The sequence below is a fragment of the Micrasema longulum genome, unplaced genomic scaffold (assembly GCF_059751315.1).
Source record: "Micrasema longulum isolate JH-2025_06_02 unplaced genomic scaffold, ASM5975131v1 h1tg001595l, whole genome shotgun sequence".
Lineage (NCBI taxonomy): Eukaryota > Metazoa > Arthropoda > Insecta > Trichoptera > Brachycentridae > Micrasema > Micrasema longulum.
In genome coordinates, this window is record NW_028278777.1 from 88,372 (window position 1) to 114,896 (window position 26,525).

At 31.0% G+C, this 26,525-nt stretch overlaps 1 protein-coding gene across 1 annotated transcript in view; it reads right to left on the bottom strand.

Moving 5' to 3' along the window:
- Positions 1-26,525, bottom strand: part of LOC148274746 (G protein-coupled receptor dmsr-1-like) — a 164,266-nt gene that overhangs the window by 72,288 nt on the left and 65,453 nt on the right. The window contains exon 2 of the mRNA XM_088236697.1: positions 4,306-4,343. The gene's annotated coding sequence lies outside the window, so the exon portion shown is untranslated. The remainder of the gene's footprint in view (positions 1-4,305; positions 4,344-26,525) is intronic.

Here is a 26,525-nt window from a genome sequence, read left to right on the forward strand (position 1 = left end):
AAAGAGTAAAAATCTCTATTGTGTGAGTGAGATTCATCCGGCTGAACCAATTCTCCCACTAGGCAACGCCTGAATTTTGTACTTCTTATAACGGTTAATTAGTCGAACAATGTTTTGAGTATGTCCAAATATTTGTATATCTGTCCGTCTACAAACATTTGGACACACTTAAAACAATGTTGATTAAAAATATTTCATGTCGGGAATCGAAGCCTTAGGCCTCTTGTATGATAGACTAACGCGCTGATCATTTGACCACAAGACGGACAAATTAACCTCAAATATACCATTTTATGTAGCATGGAGGTGGAAGATTTTTTTTTACTTTGACGAGTATTTACCATAAAAAAGATTTGGAAACGACGGAGTAATTATAAATCGTTCACATCGTTTTCTTGGATCAATCATGTACTTCCAACGTGATATTTTGGAGGTTAATGTAAGTGTCTAAAAACGTGTTCTATCTATCATTTTTCTTTCTGGATTTTCTATTGTACCAAAGAAAGTAATAAATCGCTTTTCTTGCTTTTTACAATAGAAAACATACTGTTGTAAAAATTGACCATTGACCCACAAATTATCAGTGAAACTTGTATTAGAACAAACCTACAAATAATAAATTTAATTTGTTTTTTCATAACAAAAAACACACTTTTTTATTCTCTTATATGTTTTGTTATTTTTTCACGCTTATTTTAAAATGATTTGAATGGGTGGATAAAAAAATCACTAGTTTTAGGGGAAAGACAAATTATCATATGTAAGCTTTTCCAGATTTTTGCTAGAGAAAGCAAGTTTGGAAATTATTTTTAACAACTAAAATAAATATGCTTTCCGTGCGAAACTTATAATTATAATTGGATGGTTATACAACTTACTGATAAAGTACACATTGAACAAAAATCTTCAACCTGAATAATCTTTAAATGTTTTGTTTGGCCACCGCAGTTTGCGTAAAGGAGTGAATTAAATTGTATTATTTGTAGCAACCTAAAACTAAGTCTAAATTTCAAAGAAAAGTAAATATGATTTACAATATCAAACGTGAAAATAGTTTTAACCTCAAATAATTAAGTGGTTGCAATTATCTCTTAGTGATTCACGGGGTAATTATTACAACTAGGTATTTTTGCAGCTTTTTTGAGTTACCCACTCATAACATATTTTTTATCCACCTTCAGGAAAGCTACAAATAGATATGTCATGCATTCAAATCATCATAATATGATTGTAATGAATCACTACTTGCCGTGAGTAACTCAAAAATGCTAATTTAAAAACAAAAAAATAACAAATCAATTTAAAAATAGTATTTTTTTAATAAGTAAGGAAAATTAGTTCTATTCATAAAAAAACACATTGTTGGAAAATTTATTTATTTAAATTTATATTTAAATTGATTTGTTATTTTTATTAATTGATTTGTTATTTGTTGATGTTGTTGAAATTTATTTGTTATTTTTTTGTTTCTATTATCTTCTTTTAAAATAAATAATTATTTTTTTTCTTTTTCAATATTTTCTATCACCAGATATCACATGACGCCTCCGGGAGACCATATCGCCAGCCAGTACCCTCGCCTTCTCCCACGTCAATCTCGCGTCTTTTAGATCCAACGAAAAAGGCCAAAAGAATGTCATTGACGGCTTTCCAGGATGGCGCAGCGGGAGTACACTGGTCTGAAGAAGAGGCATTTTGGGTTATGGCTCTCCTGAAGCATCTGAAGCACGTGATCATGCCTGGTCTACCGTCGCACCCTCAAAATGCTGGAGCGATATAAAAAAACTTGTATGAAAAAGTTGGATGGACATTTTTGCTTAACTATGTAAATAAATAAATGCCTAAAAAATAACTAGTGGTTAAAAAAATAACGATTAAAGATAATTCATTTAAATGAACGGCGGAGTATTGACAGCCAGAATATTAAAATCAGTCCTTAGAATAATTGCCCAATTAACATAAAATGTTTTTATAGACCTATAAAAAAGAATAGTCACAAAAACAAACGAAAAGTTGAAAAGCGCGTATAATGCAGATATGCGGAATTTGTAAATCAAAACAGTTTGATGAATTTTTGTGCCCAAAGAATACAGGTAGCGTATATGTTTTAGTTTCTAGTGAAAACGAATAAGTCTTTTTGACATAGAAAACTAAATCACTCTTAACGATATGCCAAAAGCTGACATTTGTTATGACACGTTAGTCTGTCAGTTATGTTGAGGATTGAAGCGAAACGCGAGAGTGAGTTACGTCTCTTAAATCTTTATACCGGTAACCATAATATGACAACACACAAACATAATTATGACAATTTGAAGGTAAACGGCCACTGGACTAAATTAAAACATGAAAATCGTAATAATAGTTTGTTTGATGTTCAGTTATGTTGGAATAAAAATTGAGCTTATGCTGAGTCATCAAAAAGTCATTAGTAGGTAGCACTAAACAGGAGATATTTTGCATATTTTTGTTGATGTTACAATTGGTAATGAGACATCCTATTAAACGATTTTGTTTACGTATTTATTTTAACCCATATTCTAATTCTTGCTTTTCCAAACCGACACTGTTTTGGCCCTTTCAGACTCGAATTTGGAGGTAAAAAAAGGGATAAGGGGTAAAGTCACAATTTTTAATTTTCAAAATATTAATTTTAAAACATTGTCCACTCAAACTTTGTTAAATAAAATATTTCGATTTGATTTTTTATTGCTTTCATTGAACTCTTTAAAAAATTTAAAAAACATTTTTTTTTTGAACGCTGAAAAGATTTTTTTGAAACCTTGAATTCCTATGGATATGAAAAATGTTTTATGTTTTACATGTAATAAAATAATTTATTAAAAATTATTGAACATTGAATTTTGATGAAAACTAATAATAAATTGTCAAAATTTATCAAACATTTGTAATTGTCAAACGATAAATGCTTATTCAATGAAATGAGTTTAATTTTAGTGAAACATTTAAAAACATTTTTAAAACATAAATATTATTTATAACTACAATAAGAGTTAACCCCAAACCAAAAGAATCAGCGAAAAGGTCTCACCTTTTTTTGTGTTCCCAAATACTGGTTTCGAAGTTTCGGCTATCATTGCAGAAGCCATCATTAGGGTAGACTTAGTTTTGTTTAGAAAAAAATATGTGTAAATGTAGTAATAGGTTTGAGCCGTGTCGCAGTTTAAAGTACATAGAGTATAATTTCGCTGTTTATCGAAACGTCGGAACGAAAAGGGTTTTTTCTAATCAATGTGAACACGTATATGAAACAAAAAATGAACATGAAGTAAGACTACCATTACGTAAGAAAACAAATACACAGAACTCGTTGATGCACCGAGCTGTACAGTTATATTATAAGGAAATACCATTAGAAATTAGAGAGCAAAAAAATATTATTTCATTTAAATGTCAGTTAAAAAAACATGTGTTTAGCAGATAAGTTAGTTTTTAAAAAGTGATCTTATTCGTGTTAGCTTGATAGAAGTTTTTTTTTAAGTATACGTATATTGTTTAGAAATGTTAATAATTACTATATGTTTTAATAATAATTAGATGTGAGTTAATATTAGGACATTCATTTATTATGTTTGTACTATTTTAAGACTAGATATATTTTTTTTTTAAAAACCCAACCCATACGGGAACACACAAAAAAGATGATACGTTTTGATAACCGACCTTGAGAATCAGTAAAAAATTATTCAGTTAAAAAAAAAACCAGCTTAAAACAACAAATTAAGGTTTTCTGTGTAATGCTGACTACTTATATACGCAGAAAAAATTATGACTTAATAAGGGGAAACCGGTAAGAGAAATATAAAATCAGCGCTTTTTAATTTCGGTAGGCGGGGAGTAAATTAATCTCAAATTTCGTAAATGTTTGAATGAACACCAGGGCTAAAAGGGTTAACGAATAAGTGGCGTAGTTTCGTGTTCAGTAAGGATATATTCATATACATATGTACACAAATAAATTAAACACAATACTGCTTAACTACTTTTACACATGGAGGTATTTTAAAATAGGGATGGAGAAACTTTTTGTAAACAAATGATTAGAATCTCACCTACAAACTACTTTTTAGAAACAAAAATTGACAAGTTGAGGAATTAAAAATATGTGGGGAGGATGGTGAATCCAAAATAATATGTAAAATAATCAATTAAAGCAGCTAAATGACAGAAAGCTACAAGCCACGTAAATGCCGAATATTTATTAGTTATTTCTGTTCTCGTAATTTATCAAGTATATGGATAAGCTACTTTCCGTAATTTTTGAAAATAAATTAATAATTTTACCGGAATTGGGGTAGACTTCTCCTCGTCCAATCGGATTTCTGTGGAAAAAAAGAACACAATATTTTAATTAAATTATTAAAGCATTTTTTAGTAAAATCTACAGAAAATAAAACAATTATCATTATCCATTTGCTAAAACCATGTTGAATCATCATTTTTATTCCCTTATTGACACAAAATGGTGTATAGAACACTGCATTACCATACGAATTTCTGTAAATCTCGATTAGTTTGGTTGCATGAAAACAAGAAGATCAGTTACGCTTCCATGCTGTCAGATCTTAGGATTATTTGCTATTGGCATGTTGTAGATCTTTATTATTTTTAATATTAACGTTAATGTTACCACTTTTTTCAGAAAATATTGTTTTTATTTTTTTCTTTGTTTGTAATTTTTAATATTGTTTTATTGTTTTGAATGTCTTAGAACGAGGTTATTCACCCTAGTAAGATAGTTAAAGCAACTTTATAATATAAATTTATGGTTTTATGTGAATAATATTTAAAAAAAAAACAAATAAATAAAGCACCGCAGTTTCTTTGTTTGACAGTAAATAATTATATTTTAGACACACAAGTTTAATTCAAATAAAATATGGAAGTCTAAGAATTTACAGGGCTTGTAACCTGGCATTGGCTGGATTAAGCGGCCATTTTACACACTGCGTGACATAAATCATTCTGCCTATGTTTGAACATCCAACTTTTTCGACTTTTAACAAAGGTCAACAGATGGAATGGTGACTACGGTGTGTAAAATGGGCATTCAAACCAGTTTATGACAACTCGTAAGCCTGGCAAATGCCTTTTCTTACGCATTCAATTTTTAAAAATGTTGTCCCTTCTGCAATACATTTCAATCTTTATTACCCTATATAATATCCAGCCCTTTCTTCAGACATTTGGACATATCTACTTGAAATGTAAGTCGGTATTTATTGATTATTTTTTTTAGAAAAATAAATATTTGCGTTCTTATAATTTACCCAAATATTTAATTTGAGAGCCATATTTTTTTTATTTAATTTATTTATTGGGGATATCAACAGTAATACATGTAATAAAAATATAACAAATAACATAAACAGAGAATAAAACCAATGACAAATATCCACAGAAATACATTAAATACACGTACAATACATACTAGTGTGTTTGTGTGAGTGTAAGTGAGTGAGAGGGTGGGTGTGTGGGTGTTATATTGGAAAGAGGGTGTCAGGTATCGAAAATATAAATATATATAAAATATTAAGAATTAGAGATAAAATTTAATAAAATAAAATAAAACTTTATTATTGAAACTAAGTATAAGACAAAAAAGTATGTTTTAAGACGCGCATTTTAAATGTTATTTTTTTACAATCAAATGGATCAATAAGGGGAAAGTTCAAATTATATTCACTAGCAAAACGTATAAGTGGAGAGTTCTGGGCATAGTTCGTACGAACTGCTGGCACATGAAATAGAGAGCTCGACGTGTGACGGGTGCGGTAGCCGGGGACATTTAATGATAACTCCGACAAAAGAGCCGGACTATCAAGGCGTCCACTGAGTATGTCATGAAGCACCCCCATGTCCAACAGTAGACGGCGATCTTCTAAAGTTAGCAAGTGGTGTTTTTTGCAGGAAGACATGTAATTGAGATCGGTATACCTGCATCTCCAGTTAAGAAAGAAGATATTCAACGAGTTGTAAATAACTCACTATTAGAAAATGGAATCAAGTTGGGGTAGAGTGGGATTCGAACCACAGACCTTTGGTCCTTAGTATTACTCTAACTGTTTTTATTAAATGAAGTTCGGTTAAATTTTAGTTCAAAATCATTAGTCTAATTTGTTCACGACCAAAACCCGAGGCGAGGAAAGTGCATATTTCAATCTCATATGCAGAGAATAACTTGAACGTGTGGACATTAGAATGTACTTACTTTTGAATACGGGCAAAATTCAGCGGAAAACTAATATAAGTTATTATTTTGTTTCGGAAATCTGCCAGTGTATATTGTAGCTGCTATCAACAGGTACGTGTGAATTTAACGTAAATACAATAATTAAGTGCTGACAGAGGAAGGAGATGTTGGGAAAAGTGGGGTAGGTAGAGGGGACGTTTTTTTACATTTCGAATGAAGTGATTTATTTGAAAAAATATCGTTAACTTTCTTTGAAAGTTTTTGAGAGATTTACGACTTTTTGTGAACTGCCTAAGTCGTAAATTTTCGTGCGTGAAACATAGAACTCAAAATAAAAAATAATTTAAATGATAACAGCATCAGAAAATTCTTTGCAAAGCAATACCTATTTGTTTCATTGTTTTCTGAAAAATAAATTTATCGATGTGCTATCGTTAAATTACTTAAGTTCAAATGTTAAAAATAGAAAACTTAAAAAACAATATCATAATTGATATATAACAGTGTTTCTTAACCGTACTGAAAGAATCGCCCCTTTTACCACTTTACAACTATCTAATTAAAAAAATAATGTTCTCCATCCTTGTTGTAATTTTTTACCCTTAATGACTCCTTAGGGTGTAAAATCCAGTCTTTTGTCTATAAACATTTGGAAAAACTCAAAATATTATAATAAAACCAACCGGTCCAAGTAGAAGTTAATTTTTTAAAATTGATTCCTAGAGTGTGAAATAATTTTATTACATAAATCTCTTCACAACAATAAAGGTATCAGCTCTTAAACTTCACTTAAATCAACAGATGGAAGAATTGTAGAAATATAAATGTTCAAACATAGGCAAAATTGTGAATGTTACACAGTGTGTAAAGTGGCCACTTAAAGCAGCTGATGACAGATCATAAGCCCTGTAAATGCCGAGACTTCCATATTTCATTCGGTAAAATGTTCTCCATTCCTGTTGTGATTTGTTAATAATTATGTGTTTTACTGTAAGCTCCATAAAATAAAAAAAATAAAAAAAAGAAAATATTTTAAAACCGTACTTGAAATATTAGTACCTGTGTACTGTGTTTACTATAATATGTTTTACGACCTAAAACGTGACAAATCAGAATATCACATCAGTACTGGGTGGCAAGATTATATAGGTGTATTTTTGTGTAGAGCCGGAAGCCGTAAACCTGTAGAGGCCCACAAAATATTTACAACATAATATTTATTGACGTTTTATTTGTTATAATTTTATTATTAACTGTCTTCAGTGACCAGAAATCATTGACGTCCGCTAGTAAAACGTATTATTAATTGATTGCACTTAATGAGTGAGATTAATAAATCAATCAAAATGAAGGTTATAGAACAAGCGTTCAGCAACTACGTAATAATTAGTTCTTGGGTTTGACTCACGACTGCAGAAATAAGTAATGAATGTATACATTGTTTAATTTGTTATTTAGATCATTATTTTTATTCGTATTCTTGAAGATGGGAGTGTTATGTAAGCTCGTGACTGCGATCCTATTGTAAAATTAGATCCCCGTAAATTAGTTCTAGCTCTCCATCCTCGGTTTTTAGGAGCCTGGTCATTGTGTGGAGGGCAAGTTTTTTAGGTATAGATAAATCTTCCCCTCCAAGCCCATATAGTTCTAAGAGCCCAAGATCCATAAAGTATCGGGATATCAGGTAAGGGGCAAGCTCTCTAATACACCCAGTGGTCCTGTTGATGCATTGCCCCTTTTTTAGATTTCAGAGACAACAGCTGGAGGCGCGATGCAGAATCCTGGGTGAAGAACTATGCAACATCCCATCGGTGACAGGTAATAAAGAACTCACACGAGATCTAGTATCATACATTGTCAAAATAGTGCAGGCAGCTGGTAAAATAAACCAAAGTAGGGAACAAAATGCCGAATACTCTTATAGTGGAACGTAAGGCTTGTTGACAATTGTTAACAGGTTACAGGTGAAAGTAAAACAATTGCAGAAAAGTTCACCTTTTAAATATGTAAACCTTATTTATTATAAGCAAGGTAAATAATAAAACAGCTCCTCAAATTGAGAAAAAAACCACTTGTCCTCCGAAGAAGCAGCTTCTTTTGTGATATGAATCATCATATTCACATTAATTGTGTATAGGTTTTTCCTCACCTGCACTGCAGATCCTGTATCTTGAAATTTTAAAAAGGTTCATTATAGAAAGGTGTTTATTTAATTTGCAGTGTCCTGTAAGGCCTCTAGTGATAATCTTCACTTCGAAGTCACGGTCATAAGCGAATAGCCATCTTTTTTACTTTCAGCTCTTCCGAAATCTAAAACTACCCCTCCCCCAGAATGACTGTTTGCTGTGATGTGATTCTTTACAAGAAATTGCATTAGCATTACTAGTAGGAATTCTGGATGAATAAAATTTGAATTCCGGCTTGGAGAGGTACCCGTCTCTTCTTTAGGACAATAATTACACTAAACCAATGGACACAGAAAAGTCGGTAAGTGATTATATACAAATATTATATATATATTTAACCACAAAATTAATGTTAACAAATTAGAACAGGAATGGAGAATATTTTAAAGAAGGTAATATGGAAGTCTAGGCATTTACAGGGCTTATGACCTAACTTTGGCTGGTGTTAAAGTCATTTTACAATGTGCTTGTCGCCATTTATACGTTGTTTTTATTTATTTTATATTTTTATTTACTTAACTTTTTGTACATAATGTTGATTGTATATTGACAGGCTTATTGCTAAATGGCGATTTCTTCCAACCAACTAATAAAATAAATGTTTATTTTTATAAGTCAAGTTAAAACATATTCAATAGAAAATAAATATTTTAAAAAACTAATGATCTGTAAAAATATAAATAAACGTATTTGTAAATAAATTACCTTAAATCAATACTATTGCTCAATGGGAAAAAAAAAAGAGGAAAGGAGGGGGGTTAAGGAAGAGAAAGGAGATGTTTCTTCAGACGTGATTTGAACAAAGATACGGAAGTAACATCTTTGATGGTGGATGGGAGATGATTCCACAGTCGAGCGGCATGGACACTATATAAATTAGAGAAGAAGAAGGAATTGTGGATGGGTATTAGAAGAGTGCTTTGAGAATTAAAACGAAAAGGTTAACCATGAACTGATAAGCGTTGAAAATTTGTACGCAGGTATATAGGAGCGTTGGGACTATGAAGTACATTGAACAAAAGTGAGAGGGAGTGATAGTCTCTCCGCTGTCTAATTTTGAGCCATTTCAGTTGCCTACGACAGTGGTCGGCAAACCGCGGCTAGCGAGCCGCATGTGGCTCTTTAGGCTCTTGAGTGCGGCTTGCACAAACCAAGTCTTACTCTTCGCTTATTTTGTCAACGAGTCTCAATGAAGAACTTTTAGGATTATTGCCACTGAAAGATCAAACACGTGGCGAGAATATTGCAAATGCTGTCATTAAATGCACAAAGAAACAGCATCTTACACGCAATAAAATTGTTTCAATTTCAACAGATGGGACAAAAAGTGTGATCGGATAACAATTTTAAAGGTAACAATTGTTTACGAGATATATGTTTATCGTTGCATCATTCACCAAGACCGAAGTCAGTCCGAAGACATCTCCAGAAAAAAATCAATATCTTGGAATTGGTAATCAAGATTGTCAACACAATTGGTTAACTATCGCCAATCCAAAGAATTTTTAGTTGAAATAGAGAGTGAATACGCAAACCGTTTACTACATAATACGGTCCGTTGGCTTTTAGGAAACTTTTTTATACGAAAATTATTTATGTTGTATTTATGAACGCAAGGTTTTTGATGTACGCAGATGATAAAAAAATATACCTCAAAGTTAAGAGTCCCCTTGACTGTTTTAAACTTCAAAATGACCTAAACCGTTTGACAGAATACTATTTGAAAAATCGTATTAACATCAATGTATCAAAGTGTTTGCTTATTTCTTTTTCGCGAGGTCGACATCCCATCCCATATCATTATATATTAGAAAACCAACCTGTTCAGAGAGTTGATACCGTACCCAATCTGGGTGTTATTCTTGATAGCAAACTTACATTTGAGAATCACTTCGATGACATACTGACCCGTGCACATAGAAACCTTGGTTTTGTACTGCGTACATGTCAGGTATTTAAATATATCGCGTGTATTAAAATGGTCTACTTTGCTTATGTTCGCAGTTTGCTCGAGTGTGCTTCTTCTGTTTGGTCTCCACAATATGTCACACATAAAGAAAAGTTCGAGAAAATTCAATGAACATTTCTTAGACATCTTAACTGGAGATGCAGGAATACCGATCTCAATTATATGTCTTCCTGCAAAAAGCACCACTTGCTAACTTTAGAAGATCGCCGTCTACTATTAGACAAGGGGGGGCTTCATGACATACTTAGTGGACGCCTTGATAGTCCGGCTCTTTTGTCGGAGTTATCATTAAATTGTCCCGGCTACCGTACCCGTCACACGTTGAGCTCTCTATTTCATGTGTTAGCAGTTCGTACGAATTATGCCCAGAACTCTCTACTTATATGTTTTGCTTGTGAATATAATTTGAACTTTCCCCTCATTGATCAATTTGATTTTTTTTTTAAATACATTTAAAATGCGCGTCTTAAAACATATTATTTTGTCTTATACTTAGTTTCAATAATAAAGTCTTATTTTATCTTATTTTATTTTATTTTATTTAATTTTATCTCTAATTATTAAAATTTTGTATATATTTATATTTTCGACACTTGACACTTATTTTATACACATGTACACACAATATTTACACACATGTCCACCCTCATTCCATTATAGCACCCACTCACCCACCCTCTCATTCACTTACACTCACACAAACACACTAGTATGTATTGTACGTGTATTTAATGTATTTCTGTGGATATCTGTCATTGGTTTTATTCTCTGTATATTTTATTTGATCTATTTTTGTTAAATATATTACTGTTGATATCCCCAATAAATAAATAAAAAAAAGAAATTTTAATTCTTGTACTGCTGATATTTGTCTTGTTTGACAATTGAGTTTACCGACCACTGCCCTACGATAATCAGAAATGCGGTCATATTTCTTAAGACCAAAAATATACCTTATGCATGTATTCTGAAGGAGTTCAAGTTTATCGAGTTGCTCACAGCTTAAATCAGTCATGGAAACATCAGCGTAATCTCTTTTTGTATACTGATATCATTATCATTAAAAACGTTCAAATTAGCTTTAAGTATTTGACATATTTTCAACGTTTTAACTTATTCGGTAATCAATAAAAAAATGAAACGCCCGCGTTTATATGTAGGAATATATTACAATAGTAATAAACGGTTTCTTGATATTCAAACGCCTATCAGCTTTATGGTACTCGTATATATTCAATAAATGTAAATGTTTCTCGCACAATCTAATTATGGATTTGAAATGTAAATTGCTTGTATTTCTGTTAAAAATTTGTTCTAGAGACACGAGTTTGAGCCTCAGTAGAATTGACTTACTTTGATAGTCCTTAAACCCGTAAATACAAAATCAATGATTAACAATCTTAATATTTTGATGTTTTCTTTAAATATTTTAATAAATATAAAACTCGACAATTGAAGCCTTCTCAACGTTAATGATCTAGGTTATAATTTGGTGTTTTGAGATAATCAAATAAAACATTATCTTAGGCTTAATATACTTTATAAAATTTAGATTAAAAATACAATAAAAAGAAGATGCAAATCATTATTATTCAGTACTACTATTTTTTTTTTCAACGGGAAATATGGATAGTATGATGTAGATGCATTCACAACTTAATACAGACCAAATGTAACATTGATCATTAATAATGGGAAGGTTTCAACTTTCATTTGGTAATGTTGCTTTTGTTAATTATGTTTAAGTTTTTAAAGTATCTCAGAACAGGGACCTAGTGAGATAGCTTACAATCATACTTACAATTTATAAATGTACACACATATTTATTATGATTCTTGTTTAATTGTAAGAAGTGGCAAAACTCTATTTGCTAAAATGTTTTTTTAAATATATGTATTTTTTTAGTTAAGCCATTTATGCAGTATTATAAATGTTTGTAAAAGGCAGATTTGCCGTTTGTGTTAATAAAATAAAAAATAAAAATAAAATAATAAAGGCCAATTTAGACAGCGGCACTTAAACTAAAACTTATCGTATTTTAATGGCAAAAACACGAGTCTTTTATCTTTCATACTTTAAAATGAAATATTTCACTCAATTCAACGATAAATTTGACATTTTATTGACTTATTTTTTAGAAATAATTAATGCACTTTTAAATTCAGTTAGACTTAAAACTGTTAATTGTTTTTTTTATGTGTATGTTTATTTCATGAATTAATTACACTGAACTTGACTTTGAATAAAACACATACGAGTTTATGAACATATACACATATAATGCATACATAAAAACATTGTATTAATTTTAAACGCAAAATTCTAAATAAACAAACTTTAACTTTTTTGAATTAAATCGGCATTAACTTCGTAACACTTAATTTTAAATTATTATAAAAGTTGAATTTTGTTATGAGTGTTAAGTAATTTTATTATTTTACAAGAACACTACTACAGTTTCGGGACAGCACCCCTCCCTTCGACGCGACGGGTGAAATAAAACTAATATAGTATATACAGCATTTTGGTTTACAGTGTCATTGTAGAATCTATACAAAAAACAAACAAATTAATCAGTGATGGAACCTAAAGCAAGGTAGTTATTCCACCTGTCTAAGTTTTTTTTTTGCACCACAAAAGGTCAAGAGGCCCAATTACAGTGGTGAATTACAGCACATAACACCCAGGCTTGAGAAAAATAACGTTGTAATTTTTGTGTTCTCACCGGAAATCGAACCCGAAACCTTCCGTGTGTGAGTGAAGAATCTTGACCTCTACACCACGGAGGCCGCCAAAAAGATGTAAGCATATATATGGATTGTTGTCTTCAGTACAGATATGAAAACATGATCAATCAAGGAAATAATGTTAAGTGGAATTAAGTTCTTAAAATGGAGCACACTAGTAGATGTAACAATAATTATAATTCAGATTTGGTGTGTGGGAAGGCATCCACTTGGCAAGGGTGTTAACAGACGCGAGTCCAAATTTACGGGGGTGGAAAGTAAAGTGAGGAAGGTCCAGTATCACAATATAAAAAAAACATTGTCAATAAAGAAATAGTAAAATTGTATAACACTAATAAGAAATTTTCATTTTAATATCAATCCAGTTTTAACTGGTTTTTTGAATAGTAGATATTATAATTAAAATAATTTATGTATGCATGTAATTTGTATGTTTTTTTTTCAACTTTAAATGCTGTGTCTTTCAACCTTATTTAAATACGTAATTTATTATTGTCGAATGTACGTTTTCATAAAATAAACAAATGATATATAATAACCGTAAACCTCTATAGCGTGATCCCCGGTTTTTCCGTTACTGTGTGTCGATACGTTTATCGCTCATTTTACAAATTCACATTTCCTACATCACATTATTACAATGAACGAGGAGATTGGATTTTGACCACCTCGGCGGAGAATTCAATAAGGCTAACATCAAATCAATTTTAACCTCAGATTGTTGGATATTTTACAATGGCTTACGGGAAATCGTTCCTTGTAAAAAGAAACGTGCTGAAACTGCAAATCACCGGCTAAAGTTCACTTTATTATGTGTCCAATTTCTTTATAAAATGAGTTAACTCTCAGGATTTGAAAAAAATAAGTTTTCATTTTCATTGAAAGTATTCAAAATACTTGCCTACATTTTTCACATATTTCGTGTTTTTTGAACCGTTGCAGGGATTATTTTGTTTTTTTATGGAAGTATTTTCATTATTTTTATGGAAAATAAGGACTTAACAAAAAATGTTTTTAGTACAATAGAGATGAATAACATTTTAGAGAAGGGAATGTAAAATCTAGACATTTGCGGGGCTTATGACTTGTATACTGAAACCTTTATTGATACGGATGAGGTTTATCTTATTGTATTATTTTTTAATTTTTGTTATTATTTGATTATTTGACCTAAGTATAGTAAGTAAAAAATCGTTAAGTTATTATATAATACAATGTTTAAAACAACTGTGTTATATGTATAGATATATTTTTCTTGAATTATTTCGTAATTTTGTTATAGAGCACTGTTTACGAAAAGGCGGACAGTAAATAAAAGACGAATTTCATTCAGTTTTGTGATTGGGAAATATTTGAGAAAAGATAGGAACATAGAATGAATACCTATCTTTAATATAATCTGAATGTTCTTCAATTTCTGGCACTGGATCACAAAATGAACTATAAAATATAACAATGTTTTCCACGACGCGCGACGATTCCAACCACTTTTTATCCGATTTTATATCAAGTCAAAAATGTTGTTTGGTTTTGTTCTAAATCCGAATCTTCTAATTTTGAATACCTTCTATCTTTGTGTTAGGTAGGTACCATAAGGATGGGTCAAAGGAAGGATGGGAACGAAACGTAATCGGCCAGGAAAAGTATCGACAAATGCTGTTATTAACTTAACAAACACTGTTTTGTTAAATGTATTTATGTTTATATTTATAAATGGCATTGGTTCCGTGTACAGTAATAAAATAAAAATAAAATAATACATATATACCTACGTACAAGGCAATGCTTGAGAACATTTTTTTATTTTTATACTTCTTGGACCAGGTGTATTTATTAAACCTATTTTAAGTTTGTCACCGCCCTAGGGAGCTGTTAACATAAACACATTTAAACAAAGATTAAGGACATTTCATAGCTCAAGCAGAAAAATCTTACCCGTATCAATAAAGGTTTTTTTTTTTTAAGAATTAACGGTACAAGTACCTTTTACATTACATACATACATAAGTATTTACAGTGGAGTATATACAGTAACAACTTTTTCAATGCTTACTTAGAAAGAACATAATTAAAATATTGATTCCACACTAAAATAATTTTACAAGTAATTGTTTATAAGCTGGAAATTTCAATAAAAATATGTCACCTAAATCCGAATGTTTATAACTGTTTATTGTTTTAGATCTTTAATTTCACAAACATCAACAGAAAGAAGAATTGAAGGAATATAGATAGAGTAGAAGCGGAATAGGGAATGGTTTTTACAGTGGCCACTTAAACCAGCCAACGATAAGTCATAAGCCCTGTAGATGCTTAGACTTCTTTTTTACCTTCTCTTAAATTTTAATTTTAACAGCTTCCTATGGGGCTAAATCTGGCCTTTGTCAACAAAAGTTTGGACAAACTCAAAATATTGTTAATTAAAGTTAAAGCACCCGTTTTAATCCAAACACATTTTTTCGCATACTGCTATCCTTCTTTTACAACATAGTTACGTATTACCGACTCTTCTTACATGTGCAGTAGGTTTGCATACTCTCGCATTCCAACGCAATGCCCTTCTGACATATCCCTTCAGCCACCCGCACTTACCCCATGCCCCGCGAGGCCCCTTAATTTGTCAACCCCCCTTAATTTTGGCCTTTATGAGACAAATTTCTAGCTCCAGAACTCGGAGTAATCCGGGTCGTCTTAACCTTTCTGTTTACCTATCTTCTTTGTACTTTTTGGTAAAGACCGACTCAGGTCTCTCCTTTCAAACCAGCTTGCTTTCTTTATCTGGAACTCTTTGGTACTAGGCTACGCCTTGGCTCTCACCCTGTAAGTTCATATTATACTGTCAGCCCTCGCTTACGTAGTTGCATACCTTATTTGGTGCAACCGAATTCTTTGGCCAAATATTAAAGTTGATTAATCCAAATCATAGTAATTTATCCCTGATACCAACTCAGTTAAGTACGAATGCTGGCTGTTAGACCCTTTCGCCAACTTTTGAATACGGTGCGAGACATCAATTACTTGGAAAAAAGAGTTCGGCTGTCCGATACTCCACGTGTTTTGGCCACCCGGAACCATAAATTAACCCTGTGTCTTGAAACAATAACTCCGCTGCCTCTCAATCTGTAAAGTCATTGCTTTTTAACCTATGTAACCAACGATATTGTTATTTTGTTAATTTCCTACTGCTTGTACTGTATATAATGTGTGAACTGAATTAACACATCTGTTTGAAATATAACCAGGGCCGCGATTATAAACGGCTATCTTGATCGGTATATACTGAGACAGTATAAACTAATATCGATATTTATATTCGAAAGTTTTTATATTCGTATGAAAATTAAAAGTATCTTCATCGGTAACCGGTAATTGAACATGTTTAGTAATGAAAATGTAAACATACTCTATTTTTAATATAGAAAACTCAATTTGACTTTGTCGATAAAATTGAAGATAAATTTTAACTTTTCGTCAGAATACATACCCTGACGTGTTGTGAAGTTCGAGTGAAAATTATCGAAAAAATACATTTTTTGTTTTCAATGTATTTAATCGACAAATAAATCATCTTGTTAGATTATATTACTAGATTTATATAAATATAAGTATGTGTGTGTAAATATATTTTTATTTATGTATATTTATTTATTAGTTTACAAAGTTTACAAAGAAGAACTGATAATTATACATAAATTCAGGTAAAGAGCACATGCTTACATTACATCCATATGTTTTTGCATATTACGTAATACATATAATGTTTTTTTAATGCATTTTACGGTATTAAGCCCTAGGTTTGTTAAAAAGTTAGACCTGCTATAAGGACGTCTGTCAAAATTAACAGATGGATGAAATATAGGTCTTTTAATATCGTATGAATGGTTAATTTGATATTCTTTATTATCTGTTTTAATTAGAATAATATTTCGTTGTGTAATTCATATATTATATGTTCAAGTTTTTATTATTATAATTATTGATTTGAATTGTTTTAGTAAATGAAAAACACATGTGTCAGAAAAGGTCCTGCCTAAACATAAGAAATTTCAAGAAAGTCGGGAACTGAAACTAAGAATCTCTGCATTGTAAAAACAATTAATTAAAAAAAAAAAAATTCTTAGTCTTTATTCAATAAAATATACACATTATTACAATATCAATACATTATAAAGAAAACAAAGTATTAAAATATATTTTGTCCTGATAAACTATTCATTAATAGTTTGTCATCGGGTGCTCAGACATTAGTTTTAATAAATAATCGAATAAAATAGTACAGACATAATTCTTTATACGTATAAAATAATGAACGTATATTATTTTGCTTTTGATGCTTTGAAAAATATTATTCAAAAGAAAGAAAAGAAAAAACTCAACAAAACCAAATAAAATGGTTTAAAAAAAATTTTTTTTAAACTAGTAAAATAGAGAAAAATTATACGATTCAAATTAAAGAATAGCCATTTACTTAAATATATATTAAACATAGGAATAAAATACACGTACATATATAAATAATGTGTGATCATAAATGTAATCGAAACAAGATAAAAAATAAAACAAATTAAATCGAAAATTTAGAGAAAAATATTTAAAAAATTAAAAGTATGTATCAAAATTGAGATCTAAAAAATGTACATCAAATAAGAATGAACAAAAATTTATTCAATGAGAGATATATAAATGTTTTACATAAATAATAAATCAATATAGGAACGTTCTATCTACTAACCACTTACGTAATAAAACCATAATTTTATTTTTATTATGACATGTATTCATGTCAAGTGGCAACATATTAAATATTTTTGGAACAATATAATCCAACGTACGTTGTCCATTTTTATTCAATTTATTTATAAAAGTACATATACTCAGATATCAACTCATTTTATGTCTACCGATTTCAGAACGTACTCTTCTCTTCGTCAGGACACTTAATTCATTGACATGCACATAATAAGACACACTGCTGACAGTCTTACTACCGCAGCAAACATATATTATTCATGTCACCGTGTGAGTTAAATAGGTTGAAACTCAAGCTCTATCACCCTACCCATCCAGTGGTTTACTCCAATGAACATTGTAGGAACTGGTAGAAAATTGAATGCATAATGGATAATCATTATGGGTAGTTCGGAAAATTAAAAACTCTATTTGGAATTTTTTGGTTCTTACGAAAAGACTCAAACAATTGTACATTAGGGTGGGCCGATACTTTTTTTCCAGGTTTTGAAATGAAAGGGGTCGGAATGTAAAAAAATTTAAAAAAATATTTGATACTATTTTTGGCCCTTAAATAGAATTTGAAGATTTCGAAAAAGTAAAATTTTTGCGCTAAACCGGCTGTCATTTTGTATTTAAGTGAGAAAATCAGTCTAATTAAATTTACTAACATACATTTATCCCTATTAAATAAGCATCTTAGGGCGTGAGTTGTATTTTGTTTTGTAATAAATGGGTAGCATTGTTTTAATGAGCCATTGTTTTCGTCAATATTAGCCGGGCGCTCAACGAAATCAGTTCCGCAGAGTGTAATTTTTTTGCATTTCGGTTGTTTTAAAACGTGTTTGAATTTGTAATGTGATTAAGTTATATCTTTACAAATAAACAAACAATTTTCTAATTATAGATAATTAACATAAATAAATAATTTGTATTTATCCCAGAATGAGTTTGCTAACTCATGGGAATACAATTATGTTTTGTACATTTTTGTATTTGTAAAATAAAAAAATAAAAAACAAACTAAAAAAAGCAAAATATTTAGACTGTTATAAACTTCAAACTTCGGTTGAGGGCCAAAAGTAGTATAAAATATTTTTTTAAATAATTTTTACATTCTTACTTCAAAATGCAACTTTTTAGACCTCTTTCACGTTGATGTCTAAAGAAATAAAAAACTTATACATCATCGGCCTACTCTATTGTACATCGCATTATGATTATGGTACTTTGCAAACAATATTAACTAATTACTCGTCTTGTTCATAATATAAGGTAATTGAACAAGTGAATGACAATGTATAATTTATAAATTAAATATTGAATAAGTATTTGCTTTTGAAAATTCTGTATTTTTCCCGTTTTAGGCAATTAAAATAAAGAAAATTAGTTCGGTTTTTTTTTAAAGAAATAAGAAATATTTACGTTCTAATGATTTACCCAAATATTGAATTTTGAGGGCCATTTTCAACGGGTTGTAAATGACTTTAAATAATAAAATGGAAATCAAGTTAGGATAGAGTGGGATTTGAACCATGGACCTTTGAGCTGTGATTCCGAAATACTAGGCACGAGACCACAACCCGATCGTTTTATGGTTTTAAAATTTATTTTGACAACTGCCGCTAGCGCCGCCATCTTGAAAAATTGACGTTCAAAACATATATTTTGGCAAATAACTCATTTTCAAAAGTCAAAAATAGCGATCTTTTTTATGATTAGTACCGACATTTTTAGGTCCTTAGAGAGGGTTTTATTAAGAATCTGAGTTATTTCAGAGATCGAATTGAAACATAATACTCGTAATATTGATTTTATTGGGAAACCAACAAATTATTTGTAATGGTTAATAAAAAAAAACCGGAAACCCTACGTGATTTAGTTCATTTATAACAGTCATTGAAAAGTTTTACATAACCTAAACGGATTATTCATTTAAAAACATTTATTTTAATTTTACACGATATTTGGGAGGGAAAAGATCCGACGTAGCCATGTCCTAAATTAGCATAAAAACATGTGACATAACCGAAGGGTTTGCCTAAAACTGCCCTAAATTTTTCATCTACTTTTATTACATTCCGTTTTGGGTAATTTTCCAGACGAAAGTTGCAAAACAGCTGTAAAAATTTCAGGCCATTTTAATAGATAAATACGTCGTCAAAGTTGAAACTGTGTTGGGTTGAAAAACTTATGGCAAATTGGATGGCGGATAAGGGAAAGTGAAGTTTTTAGGTTAGCAGTTAATTTAATGTAGTATGTCTGGTGCTGATGAAGATATTACTCATTGTCTTTATCTGGAATCTTCCATCACTAAGCGGTGGTTTTTGTTCTTGATTCTTTCATATGGTGTCTTCTCCTCAGGAAATAATTACGGTATTTAGCATTGGTAATTCATAATGAATAAACGACAGCAATTGCAAATAAAATGTTTTATGTTTTCATGCTTATTATCACAATAGCAGCCCCGTAATATAGCTAAAGTGCCTACCTCATACACGAGATTCGTTCGTTTTCCGATAAGATCACAGTATTTTTTATGTGTTTTTTAAGCTTAGGTGTTTTGTACTGTAATTCACGCCTATAATTGAACCTTTCGGCCTATTTAAAGATTTTTTTAAATTTAGCAATAATCACTTGAATACTGTTAATTGTTTTAGAGTGTACTTTGCGAAATACAACTATAAAACTAATAGAAAATAAATAAAGTAGACTGGTCTGGCGTCTGAAACACTATTATTAAAGCAGCAATGCAGTACAGTACTGTATGCACCATAAGATTAAGTGCTTTGCGATGTGGAATGGTGTAAAGTAATATTTTCATTGCTTGTTTAATCGATGTTTCTCACCTGAGCCCTTATAATGCCTCTCCTTCGTTTTGTTAATTCATTTGTATCTCATATATCAATCTCACTCTGACTATCATAGGGAAATATAACATATTACGAATACCGATAAAAACATGTGTTTTGAATCGGGTTGTGGTCCCGTGTCTAGAGTCGCGGACTCACGGATCAGAGGTCCGAGGTTCAAACCCCACTCTACTTTAACTTGATAACCATTTTCTAATGATCCAACAATGAGATGTTTGGGTAAATTGTAAGAACGCTAATATTTATTTTTTTGACGTTAACTCTAGCATAATAATATTATCATTAGTACGGAATGTGTTCAACAGTTTAGGAGCTCTGAAAAATTAAAAAAACGACCCTAGACGAGTGTTTTATAATATATAGCTATGAACCACCCCTTTTGTCGGCCTCGTGGTGTAATGTTCAGTGCATTTGCCTACCATGCGAGAGGTCTCGGGTTCGATTCCAGACATTGTTAATATGGAATATTTATTGAAAAGGGTGTTTTCCCACCAGAATTTTTCATAGTCCCTGGACTATGAAAAATTCCCTTCATGTCACAAAAATGATCAAGATACGCTGCGATTGGTGTACTAATGCAGTGCCCTTTGCACCATTAGGTGCGGAAAGGGAATGATGATGATTAGTTCTGAGTTATTTACAACTCATTGAAAATGGTCACCAACATTGAAATATTTAGGTAATTAATTAGAACGTTAATATTTATTTTTTTGACGTTAACTCTATCATAATAAAAGGAATGTTTCAACAGTTAGAGAACTCTGAAAAATTAATATAACGATCCTAGATGAGTGTTTTATAATTGATAGCTATGAACCACCACTCCGCCACCCGAAAGGCACTGTACTGGTAAAACAAATGCAGCGTATCGCGATCGTCTGTTACTGGAAGGTTAGGTGATCAGTCTTACGTTTCGGGTGCCATTTCAAGAAAGATGGAATATTGCAGTTTAAAACTATCTCAAAAATAAATATTTCTTGTTGATCCTCCCAGGAATCCGACCCAGAACCTCAAGCATGGTAGGTAAACACGCCGACTACAACACTAAAATTCGAAGTTTTCTCCACTCGATATACCTTTTCAGAATTTTTACCTTAGAGTGGCTTTCAAGTCATGCTCAGTCGTCAAGAGTTATGGTTCTAATTCACATACAGAAATTTATTCTTCATTCGACCGGTCAAAGACTCGAATACTCTCAGAAAATAGTCCAATCCAAAACAAAGAAATCGAGTGGATACAAGCCCACTTCTAAGTTGGCTGGCGCGTTTGACTACCGCGCCCAATGGACCATCGGGCACGAAAAAGAAAATGATCATAAAATAATATTATTTAGTTAACACAATTTCTTTGTTTTGACATTTTGGCTTAGAGTTGGGGAAAATTTAGTAGGCGCGTCCGTTTCCTGCCATTACTTTCGGAAAACTAACTTTAAGGGATACATTAAAATTTTGCTAATTTGAATCGACTTTTCTCGCTTATTTACATTATAAACTACTAGTGTTTCATGTTACAAAATACATTTTAGCGAGATATTTGGGTCATTTTGTTTGACTTAAAATAATGTCGCCTTCATTAGCCTGTTTTGAGTATTTATTTTGTTCATTAACACTCAAGGGACATTTACAAAAAAGAAAATAAATTCATGCTTACATACTTTAAAATAAAGCACGAAATATACAGAAAAAAAAAGTGAAATTACTTAGATAAGTTAAAAAAATTAGGTAAGATATAATAAGAGTCTCACAAGGATCTCATTTGGGTCCGACACTTTTTAACTTGGAAATTGAATATTATAGCAAATAAAAACAAGTATAGGGTTATAACAATCAACAAGTAAATATTTTTTTTTCATTTATGGAATTGAATTGTAAATAATAACTTGACGAGCAGCTACGAATAAAGTACGAATAAATGTCTGCAGCCGTTCCATAAGTGTTACTTAACCTATGAAGTTTCGGTATCAATTAATTGTTATGTTTGTTGGAAGAAGTACTGGAGCAATGAAACAATAAAGTACTCCTAATGTTGACAGCAGGTACTCTAAAATTTAATAATTCAAGTTATCGTGTTACTTCTGCTACTACGACCTTGCCCTCGACTCACTTCGGTAGAACTTGGTCTTGTATTGCTCGGGGTTTCTTTTAGGAAGCTATGGGTCTTTGGGTAACCGAATTGTTCCTTGTTTAGGGGTAAATCGGTTGAAAGAACAGAATTATAAGTCAGTTATTCATTACAATTGAGTTTATAAATGACTCCTTACAAGAGAGCAGTACAGTATTCTTAATGATCGGATGGACTTGATATTATATGTATTTCTCAAAATAAAGACCAACATTTTTAACGCTTTGCTTGAAATTTCATTAATATGATGCACAAAAGACATTTAAAAAAAAAAATACCCTACTAAATATATAAGTTGCATTTATTTATACAAAACATTACAATTATTATCATACGTACGAGTACGTGACAAACTTACTCTTATCTGTTCATAATTATTGAAAGTGCAACATAAAATTACAGTGAACATAAAATTATATTCTTGTTTTCTTCTATTGGAGGTTGACGGCATCACATGAAACTCCTCTCGACCCTGGGCCATTCTGATGAGCATTGCTGCATCTAGTATTCCAAACCACTGCCAAAGATTTCTGAGCCATAATGCTCTTTTACGTCCCTCTACCCTCAATCTTCACTTCCACTTTGAGCTGTACTGTCGTCCTTACGAAGAGTGCAGAATCTAATATTTTGTATGATATTTTGTTAAATACAGATTCGGAATCACGAAGACAAGCTCTTTATTCTAGTCTTACTCACGTATCAATATTTCTTTAGGAAATACAGGAAACTAAACTGCAGTGACTAGGTTTTCAGTTTATAATTCTTTTTATTTTTTTTATTTTAGTTTAATTTATCTTTTAAATTTAAATATTAATTCTCACATGAAAACTAAATTAATCTGTATTTTATTAATTTCTTTTGATACATGGCATATAGTGATGACACGCATAGTATTTAAACTACAAAAAAACAGCATCATTTTATTTTACTGCGTTTTACTCAGAAACATGTCTTACTGCGGTACTGAACTCTTCATAGGGAGGGCAGTGGAGAAAGGCATTATGTTTCCCCGCGGAATATATATCCAAAGTATGCCTTGGAAAAATTCAAACAATTTTTATACCTATATTTGTAAAATTCGCCAGTTTAACGGATCAACCATGTAAAAAGTTTTTTTTAAAATTAAAAAATAATAGTTCAAAGTATTGAAGAAATATTTATGTTTAAACATGTGCAAAATGGTGAATGTTACACTGTAAATAATTGCCTAGTTAGTATTTTCAGCCTGTCTACAACATTTGGACATACTCAAAATATTATTAATTTAACTAACTGGTATAAGAAGTATACAAATTAGAAAAGTGTTTTCAGGCGTTGCCTAGTAGGGAAAATGATGCAGTCAGATGAATCAATAAAGGTTTCAGCACTTTTACTTCAGAAAACTCAACGAATGGAAGAGTTGAGGCAATCTAGATGTTGAAACATACGCGGAAAAGAGATTTTTATACAGTGTGTAAAGTGGCTGCTTACCCCAGACAATGACAGGTCATAAGTGTTGTAAATGCCTAGACTTCCACATTATTTCCACTTCCAAATGCAACAAAAAAGTGTCTGCCTAACCACAGGAATTTCCTAGCTAGTCGGGACCTGAACCAAAGAACCTCCGTAGATTATAAATCTGTGAAATAAATAAATATAACCTAAGCTGCCTACAGTACAGCGCTTTTGAGGTGATTTTCACAAAAATTGCGCTTTAATTATCCTAAATAAGTAAATAGAAACAGCTCGCTAAATTCGGTAAACGCGTATTTGCAGCCCCAAATGGCATGGAATGCTCTTTCAGTAGAAATGAGTAACTGTGAGAGAAAAGTGATATTTCTGAAAAAACTTAAAACACACCCGTTTTCTAAATATTTCTTGTATAAATTTGTAGCATGCAATTAAAAAAATAACTGTTTTATTTTATTTCAAATGATAATTTAAAAAAATATATATTTGTTTTTTTTCCATAGAAATAAAATTACAAAAATACACTTTAGAAAAATACATCTTAAAATTAGGCAATAACATGAATTGGAAAAAATGCGCACAAAGACAAAGGGCCATTCCTTGATTAATTATTTAAAAGTTTATAGCATATGTGGTATGATATGAAAATGAAAAGAAAAGAAATGAAAAATAAAAGAAAAAACAAATTTACACATAAACATTTCTCGCGTCGCTTTGTAAAACGGTCTTGAGGAATTACATTACGTAAATGGGGCTATATAAGTTTTCTTTTATAAAATCATAATAATATATTATTTTAATAAAACAAAGGTTGGTCACACTCTAAACAAATATTTAAATCATAGTAATGTATTCAACAATTTACCTTAGACGAAACAAATAATTTTTATTTTTTCAAATAATACCAACAATATTCTGAATCCGGCTCTGCCAACTCTATTTTAGCCGTAAAGTTTGTCATGTTAAGTTTCGCAAAGTGATTAGTAGTGTTGTTACTTAAGTTAATATGTTTGGCCTTCGTAACACGTGGCTAACCAATTCGTATTTTTAATTCAAACATATTGTCAAAGCCTGGAGGTTTTTAGCTTCGATTGAAGCGTCTTAGAAATAATAAAGTCCATTTTAATTAGAAGCAACAATAAAACAATGATAAAAATTAAGATGTCAATGAGTGCAGTAGAAAAGTTGACATGGATTTTACTCGCATACTTTGAAGCGTAATTGTCCGAACAATATGGCTCTAATGCCAATGATAACCTTTTTTAGGAGTTGCAATATTATTTATATTGCTTATAATTTAATAAATTAATAAATTACAAGTGTAATTTTGAATGAATTAGGAAATCTACAAGGTTCATATTTATTAAACAAATATTATTATTTCTTTTAAAAATACCTCCAAAGTTACTTTTAAAGAAAACTTAATGAACAATATTTTGAGTTTTTTCCAAATTTTTGTAGAGATGAAAGAATTGAAGGAATATAGATTTTCAAATATGGGCAGAATAGTGAATGTTACACAGTGTGTAAAGTGGCCACTTAAACCAGCCATTGACAGGTCATAAGCCCTGTAGATGCCTGGACTTTTATATTACCTTCGCCTTAATGTTCTTCATCTCTGTTGTAATATTTTAGTGAAAACTTAATAGTAATCTTTTGTTTAAACTTATTGCAACAGAGAGGGAATACATTTTTAAGAAGAAAATATGGATGTCTAGGCATTTACAGGGCTTATGACCTGTCATTGGCTGGTTTAAGTGGCCACTTTACACACTGTGTAACCAAAGTCAACAGATGGAAGAGTTGAGGAAATGTGGATGTTCAAACATGGGCAGAATGATGAATGTTACACAGTGTGTAAAGTGGCCATTTAAACCTGCCAATGACAGGTCATAAGCCCTGTTAATGCCTTGACTTCCATATTCCCTTCTCAAAACTGTTTTCTGTCTCTTTTTCAATAAGTTTAAATATGAATAACTCCCTAGGGAGGAAATCCAGCCAGTCTGCTAGCATTTGGCACACTCAAACATTGTAATCTTTTGTGTCTATGCGAGGATTTGTGACACGACTAACAACTTAACAAATTTAAGTTTTATTAATACTACCTGGATAGAGTTCTGACGCATAAAATGTGTAACATGTTATTTTAACAAAAGATGATAAATAAAATAATACATTAAATTATCACTGTCCTAGACTAAACCTGTTCTTCATAAACTTTGGACCAATTTCTCAAA